Raw genomic sequence first — 20311 nt, forward strand, 5'->3', positions numbered from 1 at the left:
CACCATTAGTGAGTTGTCCCTTTCTCCGAACTGCTGCCCTGTTCCTTTTGTATTTTGCCTATAGTTAGCTCTGTTGTTATATTCTTCAGGAGGGCCAAATGGTGAGACCTTGGCTAGTTTCCTGACGTACCAGAGGGCACCTTTAACTGCTGAGGTGAAGACTGGAACCCTTAGCTACCCGCTGAAGCAGAAAACCTCAGTAGAGCCAAATCATATTTCTGTCACAGGATGAATTTAATTTTGAAGACGTTCAAGCCGCCCCCTCTATTTTTGGTGTCAACCTGTTACTGTAATTTAATTATCAAGGGAGAAAATTAGGGGATGAGATTCAGAGAGAAAGAAAGTGCCTCTCAAGCACCATTCCACACAGAAAAAGCTTGCTGCAAAACACTTGCAGGAGCCCTGCCCCTTCTCTGTGGAGAAGATTCCACATTCCCTCAGCCATCACTCCCGACGTGCCCGGCACACACGAGTTCAGGCCCTTGCATGTCCGAGATGGCTCAAGCAAACCCCAGATGGATTCTCTTTTATATCCAACCTCATCAACTCTCTTCTCATTTGAGAATCCTCATTACCAGGGAGGATGCAAGAGACGGAGAGAGCCCAGCTGGGATTGTGGGTTCAGGTGCAGTTTTCTGTTCTGGCTGTTAGAGAAATCCTATTTTGACTCGAAACCTGCCTAAATTTCTCCTGGAATTGATCGTGAGAGAACACATATGAACCCCCACCAAGCATCCTTAAGGAGACATTCTTCTCATTACCTCCTTCCTTAAGGAAGCCAGGGTGACCAAGGGCCTCCACCTCACTGGGTTGCTCTGCTCCTCAGCTCCTAAATTAACCAGCCTTCCCTTTCTGCCTTCTTCATGAACCCCCTGCTGCTCCCCAAAGTGCTAGGAGACAGCTGTGCACACCCAGGAAAATAGATTTCCGGCTTCGCGATGATATTGCTTTAGGAGGGTCTGTGCTCCCGTCCACACCGTTGGTGCGTGTGGGATTTGACAATACGCGTTCTGACAAACAGAATCAGTCTTTGTCCACGCAGAGCATTTTTTTCTGATGCATTCTTGTCCATTCACTGATGGTCCCAATCGAGAGTGATTGCATGAGGTCGTTTGTATGATGAATTACAAAAGGACAGAGAAAAAAAAAAAGAGCCAGAAAAATAATGAGAGAAATCCAGACAAACAGTTCATAGCAGATAGATCTCAATAACTGTGAGCCAGTAAACATTTTCAATGAAAAGAGTATATCTAAGAGCAAATTCATCTTTGATATCTTCATTCATGGATGCCTGCACTGAATTAATAAATAAACACTCCTCGGTCACCTTGCAGAGGCTGGGCACTGTGCTTGTGGGGGATAGACATGGCTGTTCTCACCAAGGGAGCTTTCCTGGGGGAAATACAGATGTATAACTAGGTATTTATAGTAGGGTGTTACACGCTATGCTGGAGAAGTCCAAGATTTCTGCTGTGACATGGAGAGGACCTGGAAAGGCTTTCACAAAGAAGCCAGTCTAAGCTGAAGCCAAAGATTGGTAGAAGCAGGCCATGTGCACGCATGCTTGATTATGAGTGGGGGTGGATGTAGATGTATGGATGTACATTGGTATGCATCCTCCTGCTTGAGGTGGGCGCGGGAGAAAATGGGTAAGAGATACATGTAGAGGCCAAGAATATGAGTAGGAAGACAGTAACAAATGAGATAAACAATGGCCAGATCATGCGGTCTTTCATAAGGTGTAATGGAGTTTGTAAAAAATTATGGAGTTCTAACAAATACTTGAGGATTCACTGGAGGAGGACCAGTAAGCAAGGAATGGCAGGCTTCCATGTGTGCTTTGTAAAACATTATACTAGCTGCAGATTGTAGCACTGATTAAAGGTAGGTTCACTGGGAGGCAGGAAGACCTTTTATTGAGACTGATAATGTCAATCTGGAAATAAATGGTGGTGTTTTGAACTAGGGTAAGGGCAGTGAAGGAGAGAGAAGAGGAAGAAGAAGAAATGTATTATCAGATCAATAGGACTTTTGGCTGATAAGATATAGGAAGTGAGGGAGAAGGAAGAGCCTGGAGGATTCACAGGTTTCTCGATGAACAAGTAAGCAGAGAATAAAAGGAGAAGAAGAGAAAGAAAATAAATAAATAAGGACTAAATATGTTGTCCTAATAGTACCCACGGAGCAGCTAGTGGACATGTCTTTTAAGCATTTCGATATAAACTCTAGAGAAGCAGGCTGGGCAGGGGTGTGCTGGTAAACGTAACAACCAGTTCCCTGAAAGAAGAACAGAAGTCCTGATTCTTAGTGTCGGTGTACTTCCTTAACGTATGCCCTCCCGCTATGGCCAATTTCAAGCTACCAGTGTGATTTCACTTGGTACAGTGCTGGGAAGGGTCCCCACAGCTGGGTTTCATGAGCCCACTCCAGCACACTACTGGCTGAGGTCAAGTTTGGGGACTGTCTAACATGGGGAACAAACGGAGAATGTGGGAGTAGATAAAATCACATGTCCTCCCTCACTTGCCTGTGAGACTGGGATTCCTCAAGAAATGACGTCATCAATTCTGTGCTCTGTTATTTTGTACCTGCTTCTAGGTTGGATTCTGATTCCTTTCCTACATATTGTTTGTCTTCCATAGTTGACGGTTGCTCCTCCCCATGTCAGAAAAGTAGTTTTGTAGGGTGGTTCGTATTTCTATGGTCTTGTATTCCACCAGACACTTACAAGTGTTTTTTGAATGGACAAAGGACCCACCCATCTCAGAGGGACAGTCACAGATGGCTTCCTCTTTTTCTTTCCTAAAATACAATGGCTGAACCAGATCCCTGAAATGGAATGGCAGCTGCTCAGTGAAGCAGCGCAGCCATTATGAAAGGAATAAATGGGGAATTTAGCCTCTCTAATATCCATGGTGGAAGATTAGGAGTCAGGGTCCCATGGTTGGCCAAGGCACAGCAAAGCCTCTCTGCTAGAGAGCTGTGCCCTGTGAGTCAGACTCTGTCATTCCTTCCTCCTCCCCCAGCAACAAATGTCACCCCTAACCGGGCATCACATTCACTGAAGAAGGTACATCCACTGATGTCTGCAGGTTAGAGACATCAATTCTAGAGTATTAGAGACATTTACTCTGAGCTTTTCTAAATTAGCTGGAAGATGTGCACAAGACTGCCTACTGGTAGACAGCTTCATAATGGTTAGACAGCCTGCCACGGGGAAGACATCTTTGCAAAGTGACTTGCAAATTAGGGCACAGTAATGGCTCAAAAGTCACCTGCTTCGGACGGCCCCTGTAGCCAAGAAGGAGAAGAGCCAAATCTCTGACAGTAAGTGGGAGTTACTCCTCTAACATACAAGGCATCAAGGTGTTGGCCTGAAAGAGGGTTACGCAAAGGGAAGATAGCCTGTTCTCTGCACTCCTCTAGTCCTGCTACTAAAAGCCCAGGCTTTTACAGCTGGCACACTCGGAGACAGCAGCCTGAGGGCGGGCCTGAAGACAACTGTGGGGATCAGCATGTCCTTGTATCCTCAGTTTGCTTGGTGCTGTCAAGTGATTTATTTAGATTTTCTGGAATCACTAAGAGGAGAGCATCGTAACCTACTTTGTACCAGGTGAACACCTTTCAAAGTCTTCCAAAAATGTAAATGCCTCGGTTCCTTAGAAGGAGGCAGTGTGTATGTGGAGACAAGTAACAGCAGCAGTTAATACTGGACAGCCCAAAAGTGACTGATCATCGAGTTTCCAAGCAGCTAGTTGATTAAAGAATATATCCCCATGCCCTGTCTGTGCACCACTCAGAGGACTGTCTTCCTGCCTCTTACACTCTGCCCTTGCATGCATGAGCCATGGCCTTCTTCCTCGCGTCCTCTGTGAATAGCCACCGATGCCAGGAATTTTTCTCCAGCATTAGAATGCATCAGACTCATCATATGAAAACAAAGCTGAGGGATCACAACACAACTGCACGACCCACCTCGCCCATGTCCTCCTCCTTCTTATCCACTGGCATGTGGCTGTCTGTGCAGGGCAGGCTTTGGGGTGCACATAATGGCCCAGTCTTTATTTTTCTTTGCATTCTTCCTCTGCCTATCTGTGGCTTATAGCATTCAATGACACAAGAGAAGATTTATAGAATTAAAAAAACCCTACTTAGCAGCAGTCTCCTTTTGGAGATGTAAATATTCATAAACATATCAACTCTTCCAGACCCATCACAAATAGAACAGCCAATGACACTCCTGCTGCCTTAGGCATTGTTCTAATAAGTTAGGAGCAGGAAAGTGGAAGGGGATATTTTTAACTTTAGAATTTTTTTTTTTTCAAAAGTCATTTTGAAGTGCCCCGCTGGGAATGGAGCTGGAAAAAAGCTGTTTTCTAGAAACTGAGAATGCCTCAAACAGAGTTGTAGGACAGCTCTGAAATGGTGATTGAGACAAGGTGATCATATCTTACATTTCCATAACACAGGCCTCAACGGTGGATGTTTGGGGAAAACAGAACCTGATCACATCTTCACTTGGCCCAGTATGAAGATATAGGTCCACCTTCTCACAAAAGGGGCTCCCTCAGCCTGAGCCAATGGTGCCACTTCTTGAGGGAACTCTGGAGGGTTGACAGGACGAGGCAGAGAGCCCTGAATGTTCCTCTGAGTTTAGTCTCACATTCACTGGGAGATTTTTTTCAGAGATGCAGCTATTAATATTATGGGATCTCAACTGGTGTAGCCACAATCGCATTATCTGGGCATAAGTCCTTAATAAACATGTTCCTTTGATTTGGTTGTTATTTATTATTCAATAACTGTCCTATTAAACTTAAATTAATGGGGTATTTGGGAGACATCCCTGAATGCTTCTTCCACTTGGTCCTGTCAAGGGAATTCTTCCAGATCTTTAATAACACCCAGCTTGTAGACCACACTGCCCCCCCACGTGCTTCACTTGGGGGTCTCCGTCATGGGTCTCCGGCAGTGGTAAACAGATAGTCGGGTGGCGGCTGGCCGTTGATCACAAGCCATCCATCACTCGGCTAAACTTTGCCACCCTGGCTCTGCTCCTTCCTTCCTGCATCCACTCCTCGGGGAGTGCCTTGGAAGATCGCAGCTCAGCAGCAGACAGGGTGGGAAAGCGCGAAGGGATTAGAGAGAAAATAGATTCATGAGAAGACAGAGAACGGAGTTGTTGGGGCTCTGTTAATTAAAAAGCAGCAATTTGTCTGAATTCTGAATGTGAAGAATCCCCTGAGCGATATTAGCCGGGCTTCCTCTGAGAACTGGACGTGCTCAATTTCCCTGGTGTGCACACTACAGCCAGGAGATGGTGGGGCGCTTCCTGCCCCATCTGTCCTTCTTTGGGAGCCCAAACACCCTTGCTGGAACAAGGCCATGGGGCCACTGTCCCCTTTCTCCACACACTCATGTGAGGCTTGAGATCCCAGTCTTCCTAAAGAGGTTCAGCCTCACCTCCTCCCCAAATATTATGTCCTGCTAATTCCATAAAGATGCTAACTATGATAGTAACAGTCCCGATGAAACTCAGAATATATGCCAGGCCAGCCATTGTCCTAGGTGCTTTCCATGATCAACTCATTTTAATCCTCACAGTTCTGTGAAGCAAATACTCTTATTATCCCCATTTCATCAGAGAAGTGAACTAAATTAACATTCAGGGGCAGCTGGGAGGCTCAGCTGGTTAAGCGGCCAGCTCTTGATTTCGACTCAAGTCATGATCTCAGGGTCCTGAGACTGAGCCCCGCCTTGGGCTCCGGACTTAGTGAGGAATCTCCTTAAGATTCTCTCCTTTTGCCCCTTCCCCTGCTCAGGCTTGCTCGCTCGCTCTCTCAAATAAATAAATAAATCTTTAAAAAGAAATTAACATTCAAAGGCAAGCAGGGTGATGACAGAGCAGCTCCCTTCAACTCCTGCACCCCACTGGCCATCACAAGGACTATCTGGCGCTTAGGAGAAATTGCTGAAATCCCGTTAAAGAAAGCAGTGAACACATACCATCTGGAGTGAGAAACTACACACTCTAAACAGACAGAAAGTGCTTGCTGGATAAAAGTAGTTCTCTGTTTATTGCAGGTTAATTAATCTTGTGACTTTGTGCTGCCTTCAGAAGAACTAAAATTTCCCTTTGTCTGTGGCACATACTTATTTGGGGGAAAAAACTATCATTTTTCTTATGTGTTCCTGGTTGGTTCCTACCGACAGGATACACCAGAAAAAAAGGATTATTTAATTCTAGGAGATGCAACTGATACCAAGGGAAGCTTTGCTGTTGTGCCCCCGAGGGACATTGTCTTTCAAGATTAAGATAGGGAGCTCCGTCTTCTCCTCAATTACTCTAGGACCTGGCTCTTTGAAGATGTTTAGAACTTGTGCCCCAGGATGCTCAGCATGTGAGATGTACATTTTGACCATGGAGTAGCAAGTTAAGTTAGTACAGTTAATTAACACAGTATATTAAAAGTCCAGATGATCTTACTTTACAAAAACTCAATAACACATAAATATTCCCCATTGATTCAGGATTCATAGCTTCATTAACATTAATCTCTGTATAAAAATATTTATTGAAAGTCTGCTATGTGACAGTTTTTACTCTGAGCTCAATGGCTACAACAGTGAAGACACAGATAAAACTTGCTGCCCTAATACGCCTATGACCTAATGGCTGTACTTTGAATATGGAGTTTCCCAGAAGTATAACATAGGATTCTGTGTGATCTTATTTTTCCAAGACTATCAGTTACCTAAAGCAGAATTTATCCATCGGCAAGGATAACCCAGAGTCATAATTTGGACTCAACCACCTCAGATCATCTCCTATACTTTTATTCTTTTAAAGACTCAGCAGTAATGGAAAGGATTGTTAGGAGAGATAGTGCTTGAGACACCAAGAAACCTGGGTCTCCTCCTGGTCAGCCTCAACCATGGTTTGAGCTCTGGATCTGGAGTCAGAAGATCTTGGCTTCTCTGGCCTACCTCACACTGACTACATGACTACCTCTCTGGTCCTTAGCAGCTCTACCTATGAAACGAAGCAGAATGACCCCCACAGCCCCTATGTGAAAGGGCTGGATAAAGCTCAAAGCCAAACAAAGTAGAATGGAAATGGATTGCAGATGAGAACATGCTTGGAATCTCTGAACTAACACACAGATGCGAGGTGGTGACCCCAATAAAATAATGCAGAAACTAGGATAAATGTGACCTCAAAACCTGATCTGATTCTTCTACAATGTGCAGGTCAAAGCTATGTTAGGAGCTGGTTTCACTCTTGTCCTTTGCTCTCCATTTGTGCTACCTTTTTGATGTGTTGGCTTGGATGGGCTGAACTTCAACTCTCAGAATTCCCTTTTGCAATATGTTCCCCATAGCTGGGGTTCCGGGAGATTCTCTCAGGAGAAAGGGAGATCAGAGGGGAAGCAGCTGCCATCTTGTAGCACTCATACATCTTTTCCAGTGATTTCACCACACAATAATCTAGGCGACCCTGTGTGGAGGGGTTTTGCTGATATGAATGAAGTCCCCAGTTGGTGACTTTAAAATAATCAAAAGGAAGAATACCCTATATGGGCTCAAATTAACAGCTGGAAGTTTCACTCCCCATGAGGGAGACTGGACACTTGGATCAGCAATCCTTCTCCCTTCTCCCTAGACCTTCTTTCCTGATTGTTACCTAGGACAACAAACTTCAGCTCAAGCCAGTGAAGTTCTAGCCTATTCATGATTTTCCCTTCCTAGCTACCCTACCCTAAGAACTTTGGACTTATGTAGCCCACATTTGGGTAACACATTCCTTGGAAAAATCCATTTCTTTACATATGTGTCTCCTCCTGTCCCCACTGCTGGAGTTGAACCCCAACTGAAGCACCGTCCTAGCCTGCTTGTCTAGTAGTTTGCGCGTAATGGTAACATCACTCTCATCATGAGAGTTCTCACGCTCAAAGCAAAGTTGGCATCAGCGAACGTGGGAGATGCACGTTTCTGGCCCATTAGATGCTGGAGGAATGGGCTGAGCAACTAAGCCCATCTTCATGTAAAAATTAATAAGGCATAATAAGATGAAACCCAGAAATGACTTGTGTGGAAATCTTTACTACTCAGAATCATTCCAAAGGCTCATGAGTTCCTGGGTGTAGTGCCCTTTCCTACATACTTGGGCTTTTCAGTATGAAATGAGGTAGTCTACCAGTTTTTAATTTATTTTTTTATTTATTTTGTTGCCAATGCAGTTTGTCCTGAGCAATCAAGATAGATGGCCAGCTCAGGTAAGTTTGCGCAACAATCCCAGCAAGAGAAACACTAATCAATCTATCGAGGAAATATTAATGTCCTCATTAGGAGGCTTAATTATTCACATCAGCCTCTGGTTCTTTCCATGACATTAATTCCATTTCTGACTTCAGAGCAATTGCTCTTAAACTTGTGAAACACCCAACAGGTGCTCTCAGTTCCTAGAATGTTAAAATGTTTTGCCAACAGCCAGATGAGATCAGTCTCAAAACCAGGTTTTTCTCCTCCTCCTCCTACACACACACACACACACACACACACACACACACCATTCAATTTCCTCTGATTATTTGGACCAAAGCTCATTATTTCTTTTACGCACACTCATATTTACATTCCTATCTTTTTCCCATTCAAAATAATAACAATAGAAACAAACACATATATATTAATTTCTATGTGCCAAGCATTGTTTAAATGCTTTAAATAGTTAACTGATGTCTAGCATCTCTGAGCTAGTACATTTTTATTATCCATATTTTACCAATAGGGGAACGGAGATACAGAAGATTAGCATCTGGCCTTAGGTCAGCTAATTAAAAAAAGGGAAAGTTAGGGTTTGAAGATGGGCAGTCAGTTCTGGAGCCCATGCCCTTTATCTTCATGATAAATTGCCACTTCCTGTCCAAGATACTATGCCATGCTTCTCTTCCGTATACCTCCCCGTAAGGTTTTGCTAAGGGAAAAAATAAATTCTCTAAATGTTCAAGAAGAATGCATTCTCTGTTTATGTAGGACAAGATCAACAGTCCTGATTTTTTATTATAAGCTGCCCGCTCCATCATTCCACAAAATTTGAATTTCCTTTCCTACAGTTAAAGGGCCTTAAGTATCCTAACATTGACACTCCACACAATGCAAAATTTCAAATCACCTGCAAAGATAGTGCAGTGTTCATCTCTCCGCCCACTTGAGAGTTTTCCAGATGGATAGTTCTGCCACAGGCACTCCAGTGTCAGAAGCAAATACACCCAAACAAGCTTTTTGTCAGGTACCTGTCTTTCCCTAGAGCTCTGCCTCACCTTACAGACTCAGTGGAGAGGAAATAAACCCCCAGGGGTGAGACACAGCAAAGCTTCATTAGAATTTGCGGGGATTTCAATTCTGGCTAAAACTGTAGGTTCTTACCCTCAGGGGACATCACAGTAAGAACTGGGGTTTTTGTACCCAGGTGGCTGGAATAAAATAACATCAAAAACACTGTTCTCAAGAGTAGGATATTAACTGAATACACTATTTCCAAATAAACTAAGGGTTCTGGAAAGTTGGAAAATTTCAGGTAGGAAAAATAACAATGGGTTTCAAATACATGAAGAGACGTCCAACTAGAATTAAATAAATAGATCCAGTGAAAGGGGTACCATTATGGAAGAATCACTTGAGATTATTCATTTATTTAAAAATAAAACAGAAACATTGAAACCTGAGCCTATGATGTGCCATTCAGGTGCTAAGAGACTAATCTTGATAAGTAAGACTAGAAACAACTCTGTCCTCTTACAGAATTTATATTTCAGAAATCTTTGTCTGTGAGAGAGGAAACATCTGAATGTATTCATAGTTTTGTTAGTGGGCACCTGCCCCTTTTTGGCCCGCCCCTTAACCCCTTTTGGGTTAGTATCACCTAGGTCTTTCCTTCAGAGAACAACCTCTGTATCCACTTGAGCCCTTCTGGCCCTGGCGGCCAGCCTGAGGCCCCAGCCCAGCCCAGGAGATCACACAGTGTCCCTGGGGTGAGCAATTGTTTCAGCAATGAGGAGACACAAGTCAGAAGAATCATCTTCCCCAACCCCCATGGTGACTCTGACCCCTGGGTTTTCCAAACTGTTGGAAGTAAGCCAGGAGCAGCACATGGGGAAAGCTTCCCTGGGAATAAAGGCAGCAGAGTACAAAGCAGAGCCCAGTGGGGCAGAGATAGAGAAACTAAATCCTAATTACACTGTTTGAGCCCATGAGCCCTGTTACACCTGAAATCAGATCTACTTCTGGATTTTTGAGATACATGAATTAAATTTCTCTCACTTTTTTTTTTTTTTTCTTAAGCCATCTTGAGCTGCGATTCTATCCCTTGCAACCAAAATAGGTCTTGACTAAGTGCAGTTAGGGATTTCACTCATATTCCGCTGGTCTTTTAAAGGAACCAATCAATCTGCTGCCTTTAAGAGGCTGATTCAGACACATCTGGGGGGAGCTCCCAGTTGTATCACACTCAGGTTTAGGACCCTGATTCCTCTGTTCTCGCAGGGCTAACGTGGTAACATCAGAGCCTTCTTTCTAAGATTGCTGAAAACGGCGATGAGATCATGTGTGGAGAATGCCTGGCACAGAGCCTAGCACACAGTAAGCACTCAATAAATGGTCGTCGTTATGACGGTGACGACAATGGTTATTATCATAATCATCGTCCTCAACATGAAATCCTTTCCTTGGCTCCACGCACGTCCCTCCAGCAACTGCCCTATTTCCCTGCCCCCCTTCACAATAAAACTCTTAAAAAAAAAAAAAAAAATCACGTATGTTCTCTGTTTTGCACTTTTCACTTTCCATCCACTCCAATCAGGCTTTGTTCCCATTATGCTATTGAAATTGCTATTGTCATGGTCGCCTGTGAACTCCTTCCTGCCAAAAACAACGATTAAAATTTCTCTCATTGTACTCAGCCCTTCAGTGGCAATGATCACAGTGGATGCGTTCTTTCCCTTGTAGCCTTTCCCTTACTCGATTCTGGGAAACTGCTCACTTGGCTTCTCTTCTGCCTTTCTGTCCACCTTCTCTTGAGTTCCTCGCCGACTCGTCTTCCTTTCTCCCATCACCTCTCTCTACACTCAGTGCTGGGGCTTCTCACGGAGTTCACGGGGAGACTCTGAAATGTACACGGGCAGCGCCAGGCTCTCCTCCCCGTCCTGCCCTCTGGACCACACCCTCACCCCGATGGCTAGGAGGGCTTCCAGATACCGACACCTGAAACAAGACTGACCGGCTGGCTTCACCATGGCTCTCCTTCCAGCAAGGTCACTCCTCCCCCTTGTGGTTTCCATCTTGGGAAATGGCATCACCATTCCTGCTTTCTCAGGCCAACACCTCAACATCGTCTTCGGTTTCTCTCTTCCTCTTTGCTGTGTCTGGTCCATCAGCAGGTTCAGGCTCTGACTAAATCTGTTCTGAATCGGATTCCACATCATTTGCTCCGTTATTTCCCCAGTCCAAGCACAGGAGTATGCAGCAGCCTCCTACTGGTCCCTAGGCTTCACATTTGACCTTTAACACTGACAGGTCAGGTCATCTGCTCCTCTAAACCTCCAAACATCGCAAAAGATCCAAAACATCTCAAAAATGTCCCTGAGACCCTGTTTTGTGGGGGCCCTACAGGCTCCTCGGGTTGCCTCCTGCCTGCTCCTGCCTGCCCTGCCGGCCTGCCCTTCTCCATGTGTCGCGCAGCCACAGGGAGGCTCCAGGTGTCCTCAACCACCTTCCACGTCTGCACACCTGTCTTCTGATGATCTAGCTCTTTGTTCGATTTCCACCTCCCCAGAGAGGCCTTGCCTGACCATGCCACCCAAACAAGTCTCCTTCCCACCTCCGTTCACTCTCCTTCTTGTGTTTTCTATTTTCTTCAGATTATTTATTATTTATTTTCACCTACTCGTTGTCTGCCTTCCTTGGTTGGGCTCACTATCACATAAGCATAGATGAAAGACATACAGGGATTTGAAAGCAACTGGCAAAGCTCATTCTGATCTATCAGTGAGCAGCAGGGGAACGTCTGAGTCTTCTCTCTACACATAATACCGCGGAGAGTTCAACTGCCTCCTTTTAGCCTACTCTGCAAACTTGGAGTTGAGAAACATGCTTTCAAGTGGTGACTTACCCCCTGGGAGAGCTGCCTTTGTTGTAAAAGAAATAATAATTTTAAAAACTTAACACTCAAAGTCCTCAATGAGACCAGCTATCATGGAGTTGGAGGTGGGGGGGGGTAGGGATTTGGGAGGTAAGGGGAGCATAGAATAAGTTATAATTTTCATGCTGTATTTAGCACCTACTAAAAAGTCATCTGTAGTCACTCCTGAACATCTGATGTAAAATTGCTTGTAATTTCATAAACTACCTCATATCCTAATAGGAAAAAGACAGCACAGGGAACATGAGTACAGAATGATTAGCTGCATAAACATCTCAATCAATAACTATTTAGAGTCTCTGGGGAATTGGAAATCAATAAGGTAAGCCAGATCAATGCTAAATCTCTCCCAAGATTCAGTAAATCTCTAATTGTAGAAAGAATGTCTCTTTCAGTGAAAAAGGAAATAAACCAGGACACATTAAGGAATAAATCTACTATGAAATTAACTAAATTAACTAGTAATTTCAAGGTTCCTCAAATTAGAGGTCTGGAGAAAATGTCTGTTCTTATGGCTGGGGCAACATTCCTTTAAACTCCTTTTGAGGGGACTTTAACCTAAACTCTGAGACACTGTTCCCTGATTAATTCAACCTGATTCTAATCACACTGACTTCTTGTCAAGCCCTCAAGCATATGCAGTGTTCAGATGATACTATATTAATTTTTAATTGTTATATATGGCTTAGTAAGTGTGAAATCTCGTTCATGGGCATTGTTTTCTTCATAAAACAGATTGACAACTCCTCCAGGGGAGAGATATTCCTACATCTCTCACTGTATTATCCTCTATCTTTAATTTTACTCAAGCAGGGTTCTGTATCCTACACAGGTAGCCAGAGTCCTATGTCAAGTGCTCAGCCCCAGAGCCTAAGGGACTATCCCTTACATTAGCTCCATCCCCAGGAAGGGCAGTGTAGACCTCAGGTTGGCACGGAGTATGATTCAGAACAGTACAAAGCCAAACGCAAATGCGTGATCACGTGTGCTGGTTCCTCTGACTTCGGGTGAACTGCCTTTCCATTCTCTGTGCTTTCTGCCTTGTTTTGTGCCCTTGGACACTGACTTCCATCAGCCAGGCTCCCTTGTCCTCAGCTGGTGGTGGGCTTTGGCCAAAGTTTTTCCCCAGCCAGAGTTGGCAGGTGGAAAGACAGAGGAGTTGAGGACCCATGAGTCTAGTTGCTATTGGACTGTCCCTTGCTCAAAACCCACACCAGTAGCTCACCATCACATTTGCTTCCTAAATTCTGTCCACATTTCTGTCACAGTCCCTATTACACATTCTTCCACAGACCCATGGAGTTTCCTACAGAGTCCTCTCTGGTCTTCATGTGCCCATGAAGGGTGGACTCACTGCCAAAAATATGTTGAACTCCAATGGTGTATAAGACAATATTCTAAGGGTTTGTAATACACAAGACTAATAAAACAACCTACCTTCTCTAGCACTATATGTCCATTTTTTTTTATAACACATCAAAGTATACTTTATCTTTATTGGTTTATTATTTGTCTTCCTCATCAGACTGAGAACATCTCGAGTGCCAGAACCAAGTCTGTTTTACTCCATAGACACCCACCCAGCACCTGGCCAGTACCTACCTCTCAGCTTGTTTACATTTTGAGCATTCTTGAAGAATTTTAACCTGACTAGTAAAGCTAGGTAAATACTTAACCACAACATAACAAATGTTTAAATGTAGCATGACTGAAGTTATCAAAACATAGAGGAGGAAGGGCTTGATTCTGCCTGGTCAGAATGAAGGCATCAGAACAGTGATCTTGGGGAAAAGGTGTCAAGAGATGAGATTCAAAGAATGAATAGAAGCATCTCAGAAAGGGGGCAATGGGGGAGTGTTCCAGACAGAGGAAATAGGTGGAACACAGGACATCAAAGAACTGGGGGATCATGATGTGTGTGTGGGGTGCTGGTGAACATCCTAATTATCTGATAAACTGAAACATGGGCGTTCCTAGGAAGAACAGAGGCAATGTAGCATGTGACACTGAGAATTCAGTGTGCCAGGGAATAAGTTTGAGAGTCTCCTCCTGCCACGATTTCTATAATATGGTACCATTTCAGGGGCCTTCCCATTTCAGTAAAAAGAAGTAGTCAGCCTTCCACCACAGCAACATCTTGGAAGGATTCTATCTCAGAGGTCAAGGGCCTTGTCTAGTGCTAATATCCCACTGCCCCTACCCCTCCTTTGTGCTTCTCCTGTGTTTCTCAGCATCTCTCAGGAGAAGGCAGATTTTCACATAAGTTTCTGGTGATTCCTGAGAGTCTATGTATAACCTAAGTATTTTAAAGATAAAGATAAAAGTAAAACAGCAAGATGCTTTTACATTTAATATGCAGAGGTAATAACTGCACTTCAGGAGACAAAGGAAGTCCTGCTTTTAAAGATACCCACATTGTAGGTAGGTTCTAAATCAGTTGTAGCCTTGCTGACCTAAGTAGCCTCCAGTGGGGCCAAGGCTAAACAAGGAAATGATTGGGCCCAGGAAACTTTGCTGTAAACTTCAGACCTATGATAATTTTATAAAGACCTGTATTGCTGGTCACTGAAACAAACCAAAATTTCCTCCAAGACTACTGTGTGGATATCTAGCCTATGACTCAATGGTAGAAACTGTTGATTCTGTATTGCATCATTCAGAGATCAATGCTGTAATATCACAGATTAACATTATGGATCTGTCTGGAATTCATATTGTCACCTTAATACTTTTTATCTTACAGAACAAAATATACCTAAAACGTGTCTGTGCCCAGGGCCTTGGTATTCAAGGAAACTGCTGATTCTTTAATTTAATGGTTCTCAAAGTATTTAGCAACAGATGTTTGAGGGTCTCCAAGACCCTTCAGGGTGTCTGTGAGGGTACTTATTTTTGTAATAATATTAAGACACTATTTACCTTTTTATGGTGTTGATTTTTGCACTCACGTTGCAAAAACCAATTTGCTTTTTGCAAAAGCAAGACCAGAGCTTTAGCATAACCCAAGGGATCAGCAGCAAAGTGTGCTAACTGTCATTGTGTTCTTCACTGCCACAGTTTGTAACACCCTCAAGCCAGTTTCACTTAAGAATATCCTTCATTAAACAGTAAAACATTTAATTTCATTAGATCTCAACTCTTGAGTACAAATGTTTTTAATATTCTGTGTAATGAAATGGGAAGTTCACACAAAGCACTTCTGCTGTGCATTGAAGTACAATGTTGTCTCAAGGCAATGCACTTGTGTTTGAGTTGCAAGCTGAACTAGCTGCTGTTTTCGTAGCGCGTGATATTTACCTGAAAAAAGGACAGCCAATCCATGCTTATTTAAACTTGGGTACTTGCCGGTCGTTTTTTCAAAAGTGAAGGAAGGAAGCCAGTCACTTCATGGGGAAAAAGCTGCCAGTATCTACTGTTTTTGTTAACATTTCCAGGTGAAAATTAGAATTTTGGAAAACTTTGATCAGCCACCATTGTGTTTTAAGCTTTTAATGTTCAGGTGTCATGAATGAGATTTATGGTCATATTCACAGGTAAGGGACATAATTTTGAATTCTAGATTTGCCACCAGCTATTGATACTCTATTATGTCACTCTTCTCTCTGGCTCTCACACTCTAAAATTCAAAAAAAAAAAAAAAAAAATATATATATATATATATAGTATTATATATAAAGGATTTTTTGAAGTGACTTCTAATTCTTACATTTATATTCTCTCCTCTTCTGTCCTGTCCTTTCTTTTTTTTCCTTCTCTCCTACTCAGGCTTCACAGCTTCTAAGCTTCTCAGAAGGAAGAAAGGACATTTGCTACCAGGGTCAAGAGAGAGACCACAAAGCTTTTAGAGGGGAATCATCTCTCTCCCTCATTATCACTGGGCCCTGCACCATCAGTCTGGAAACAGAAGATTCTGACACACCAGAGCAACCACATGTTAATATATAGCCAGCCACATGCAGAAAGGCAGTTCTCCTCCACTCTTGAAATATGACTCGGCACCTGTGTGAAGGTTTCTGCTCAGACCTGTCTGCTCCCTGCTGAGGGCAAAGTCACACTGAAGGCGAGAGGGAGATGCTAGGTGAGAACCAGGTGTGGAGGGGGGACGCAGCCTCCATGCGGTAGATTTGCCAGTTCCCCTTTGCCAAGACCCCTGCAGCCGTCCTATAATGCAGCCTGACAGGAACTGCCCGATGAGAAAAACAAGCATCCTGCTGGGGAGGAAACTTCGCTATTCAAGAGTTTGCGTGAAGGATGCTGATAAAGCCCTACCACATTTTAAAAGCACTCCTCTCTGGGCCCCACACGGAGGTCTGGAAAGGCTGTGCACAGCAGTTCCTTGCTAAACGCTTATTGACTGGGGGTTGGCTGCGTGCAGAGATGATGGTCATGCCAATCTCTGCCTGCAACCCACTTTGCATTAGCCAGAGGGACCACAGCCTCCGGGGGTGGCAGAGGCTGCTTTTACCAAGCAGGTTCTCCCAATAAGGTCAGTCTTGCCACCACTTACCCTTGGCTGTGGCTGAATTCCCTGAAAGTGTGTGTAAGATGGGTAAGAGCTGAAGAAAGAGAGGAGGAAGAGATTCTTGTTTGGGGCTGGGTTCTTCAGTTGATTTTCTACAAGGAAATCATCCTGGAAACGGTTTGATTAAGTCTCCACAAGTCTAGAGGGTTGCTGGCAATGTCCACACGTTCTACCTCTTCCTCTACCTTCTCTCTTCAGTCTGGCAGCCACAAGAACAAATCACAAGGTGGATGTGCTTCGCTTCCTTATGTGTAGACATGGCGAAAGAAGACAGGAGGTAAGTGGGGATAGGGTTGGGGCAGGAATGGAAAGTGTCCTAGAGACAGCAAGAAAACATCCTTGTGGAGCTAAATTGCGTTCAACATAACAAACTATCATCTTAAAATGAGTGTTCCAATTGAGTTTTGATGTAAACACTAATATTTCCTCCACTGTGCTCTGTTGCCTCAGACAATCTCATGTATATTTCACTATGTGTCCTACCTACTATTACACTCATACATCAAAGGATCTGAGGACAAGGAACCTGATTTTGAAAACATTATTCTTTTAAAGATTTATCCTCTCATCTTGACCACCTCCTTAGCTGGAGGGGAGAGGTTCTCCATAAATTATTTTAATGTGCCATGAAAAAGGGATCTTCTCACCTATTCTTCCGATAACTTTTCCACAAGTATAATTAGGCAGGGCCCTTGATTTCATTTCTTTTATTCTTTCCATCCAAGAACATTAGGTACATTCATAAGTGGCACAAAAAAAGTAAATCAAAAGGGAAGGGGAGGATTTAAAAATGAAAATTTCAATGAAACTTTAGAGGAAACCCAATGGAAGAAGGCATGGGGTCTTAATATTTAGCTTCAAGAAGCTACATAACAATAGTTTTACCAAAAAAAAAAGAAAAATCTTACAAATAGGTATGAAGACCCCTTTTAAAGAGGGTCCTTTAGTATGGCCTATGGCCAGTTTCATTTCCAAGGTTACGTCATGCTAATCCCAGTGGCGCCCAAGCCCCAGGTGTCCACCAACAACAGGATGCAGATGAGCTTCTCACACCTGCCCTTACCCTCAGCAGACATGTTTCTGAACATCTCACCCCCCACTGCCTGCCCACTGTTCTTCCAAGCTGGCAGAAACCTGAGTGCAAAGAGATTCATGATGACCTGCTGAACCTCATTATCTTTAATCTCACTGATCTTCTCCCCTACCCCCCAGCCTTGTACTGGTGAAGTCTTCTCTTTATCAGGGTCTTCTCTTTACACCCTGAACAGAGGCACCTCTAATATTGCATGTGGGCTTGAGAAGTTTTCCCAGGAATTTTTAATTTGTAAATAATAGATCTGACAAAATGGGGGCTCAGAATCTTCCTTTCTTGTGACATGTTAGTTTTCAGTGTAGGATTTCCATGCCAAAGATTCACATAAAAACTCCGGACCCAAAATGTTATGCCTTGCCTGTTCCCTGTGTCATAACCCCCTCTTCTCACTAGATGAGGTCTTCTGACCCTTCTTACATAATCCACATGTCCTAGAAAGCACTGACTGAATAATTTCCTGTAAAGAAACACCACATCACTATTTGCTACTTCAGGCGTGATCTCCTGTCCTGGTCCTGTTTTCAGTCTGTCTTGGCAACCGCTCCATTGACACCAACCCTGGTAACTATACTGAGGTATTGTTTTTGTGCCTTAGGTGCTGCTTTGGTAGATCCAAGTCTCTCTACAAATAGACTTCTGTCTTGTTTCTATCACCACTGTGGGTAGCCAGCCTGCAAAGAGGGTACTGGTGGACTCCCCTGGTGTGGTGCTCTTAGATGCCCCTGCAGGACCCCAGTGTCTGTAGAGACAATTGCCCCATCCTTCTACTTACCTAGAGACTACCACCACAGCCAACATCTCCAGGTTCTTAGAGATCATCCTATCTTCCTGTAATATTGTACTTACTCCCTCAGCACATGCCATGGGACCTGTCTGTCCAGACACCAGCTATGCTAGTGGGCAGGGCTAGTCCTTGCTTCCTGCACCTTTCTGGTGGCCCCAGTATGTAACGGTGAACCAAAGTGTCAAAGATCTGGAATTACAGCCAACAGTTATGCAAAGGGAGAGAGAGAAGGAACACAGTAGTCGTTCCTCTTGGGCTCTGGCTACTCCCCAGGGGTCTCTTCTCTCTCTCTCTCTCTCTCTCTCTCTCTCTCTTTCTTTCTTCCCTAAGATTTTATTTATTTATTTGAGAAAGAGAGTAGCATGGGAGAGAACATGAGCAGAGTCAGAGGGAAGGAGAGAAGTAGACTCCCCCGCTGAGCAGGAAGCCCAATGCAGGGCTCAATCACAGGACCTTGGGATCATGACCTGAGCCGAAGGCTGAAGCCTAACCAACTGAGCCATCCAGGTGCTCCCAAAGGACTCTTTTCTACCCATCATGTTTTTAGGTTTTTTGGTTTTTTGTTTTGTTTTGTTTTTTTGTTTTGTTTTGTTTTGTTTTTGTTAAGCACAACAAACTAGCCAGTGTCTCACGGTGTCAAAAAAGAGGAAAGGTACACTGTAGTCTTATAAAATGTTTTATGGATCCATATTCCATGGGCCCTGTAAGATTTTCAGTAATGTTCATGCAGTTCAGACTGTGAAGCATGTCTGTGTTAGCACTCATTTTAATAGGATTTGAATGATGACTTTGGGTCCTATTTATATGCTGTAAGGTTTTCATCAGCCTCGTTCTCAAAAAAAGGTCATTTACAGAGCAGTTTGTGATCATTAATATGAGACAGATCTTCAAAGCAGTTTCTGAATTGAGAAAAATTTCCTGGATGTTTTTGTCAAACTGGCTAACCGTGAGCAGGATTTGATCACTTGAATGTGTCAGTAGTAGACGGCGCTGGCAAGATACTGCTTTAAAATCATTTTTCTCGAAACTGTTTCCTGAAGCCCCTTGTAGCTGGGCCTATTTTAGGGAAGGGGCTAGAGGCAAAACAAACATAGACGTGGCCTTGATCCAAAGGAGAGGAAAGAATGGTGTATAGAGTCAGGACATTAGAGGTGAGCAGGTAGGGCTCAGTAGAGAGTCAGACGTGGCATTGGAATGGGGTAGGTAAGGCCTGGCTAGAGAATCAAACAGGGCAAGGAGGGGAAAATACGGCCCCAGGTAAAGAGTCAGACAGGCCAAAGAAAGCAGCAGGTAGGTCTTAGGTAGAGAGAAAGGGCAAGGAGAGGGCAGGTAGGGCTCAGTAGAGAGTCAGGCAGGGCAAGAAGGGGGCAGGTGGGGCTCAGGTAGAGTCAGACAAGGCAAAGGAGAGGGGCAGGGTATGGCCCTGACACGCAAGGAACAGAGAAAGCAGGTGATTCCTGAAATGAGAAGGCGGAGGAGCCGAAGAAATGATGGCTGGCCAGACTGCATTTTTCTCAGCTCATTCGTGGAGATTTGTCTCCACTTGGTGGGCAGTCCCTAACACTGCACATCCACCCTACCAGGCTTCCTGCTGAAACCCAACTGGAGCTGGAGTTCTGCCCTTCCCCCACAAGACAAGGAATCAGTTCTGTTAGCCCCATGATTGGCCCAGGGGGCGGGGGTGGGGGGGGGGCGCCATACTGGAAGGGCAGA

General features: G+C 44.0%; 1 protein-coding gene across 1 annotated transcript in view; it reads right to left on the reverse strand.

Annotated features, from left to right (window-relative positions):
• The window catches only part of OPCML (opioid binding protein/cell adhesion molecule like), a 1091065-nt gene that overhangs the window by 618992 nt on the left and 451762 nt on the right, over positions 1-20311 (reverse strand). The window lies entirely within an intron of this gene.

The sequence above is a fragment of the Mustela lutreola genome, chromosome 1 (assembly GCF_030435805.1).
Source record: "Mustela lutreola isolate mMusLut2 chromosome 1, mMusLut2.pri, whole genome shotgun sequence".
Lineage (NCBI taxonomy): Eukaryota > Metazoa > Chordata > Mammalia > Carnivora > Mustelidae > Mustela > Mustela lutreola.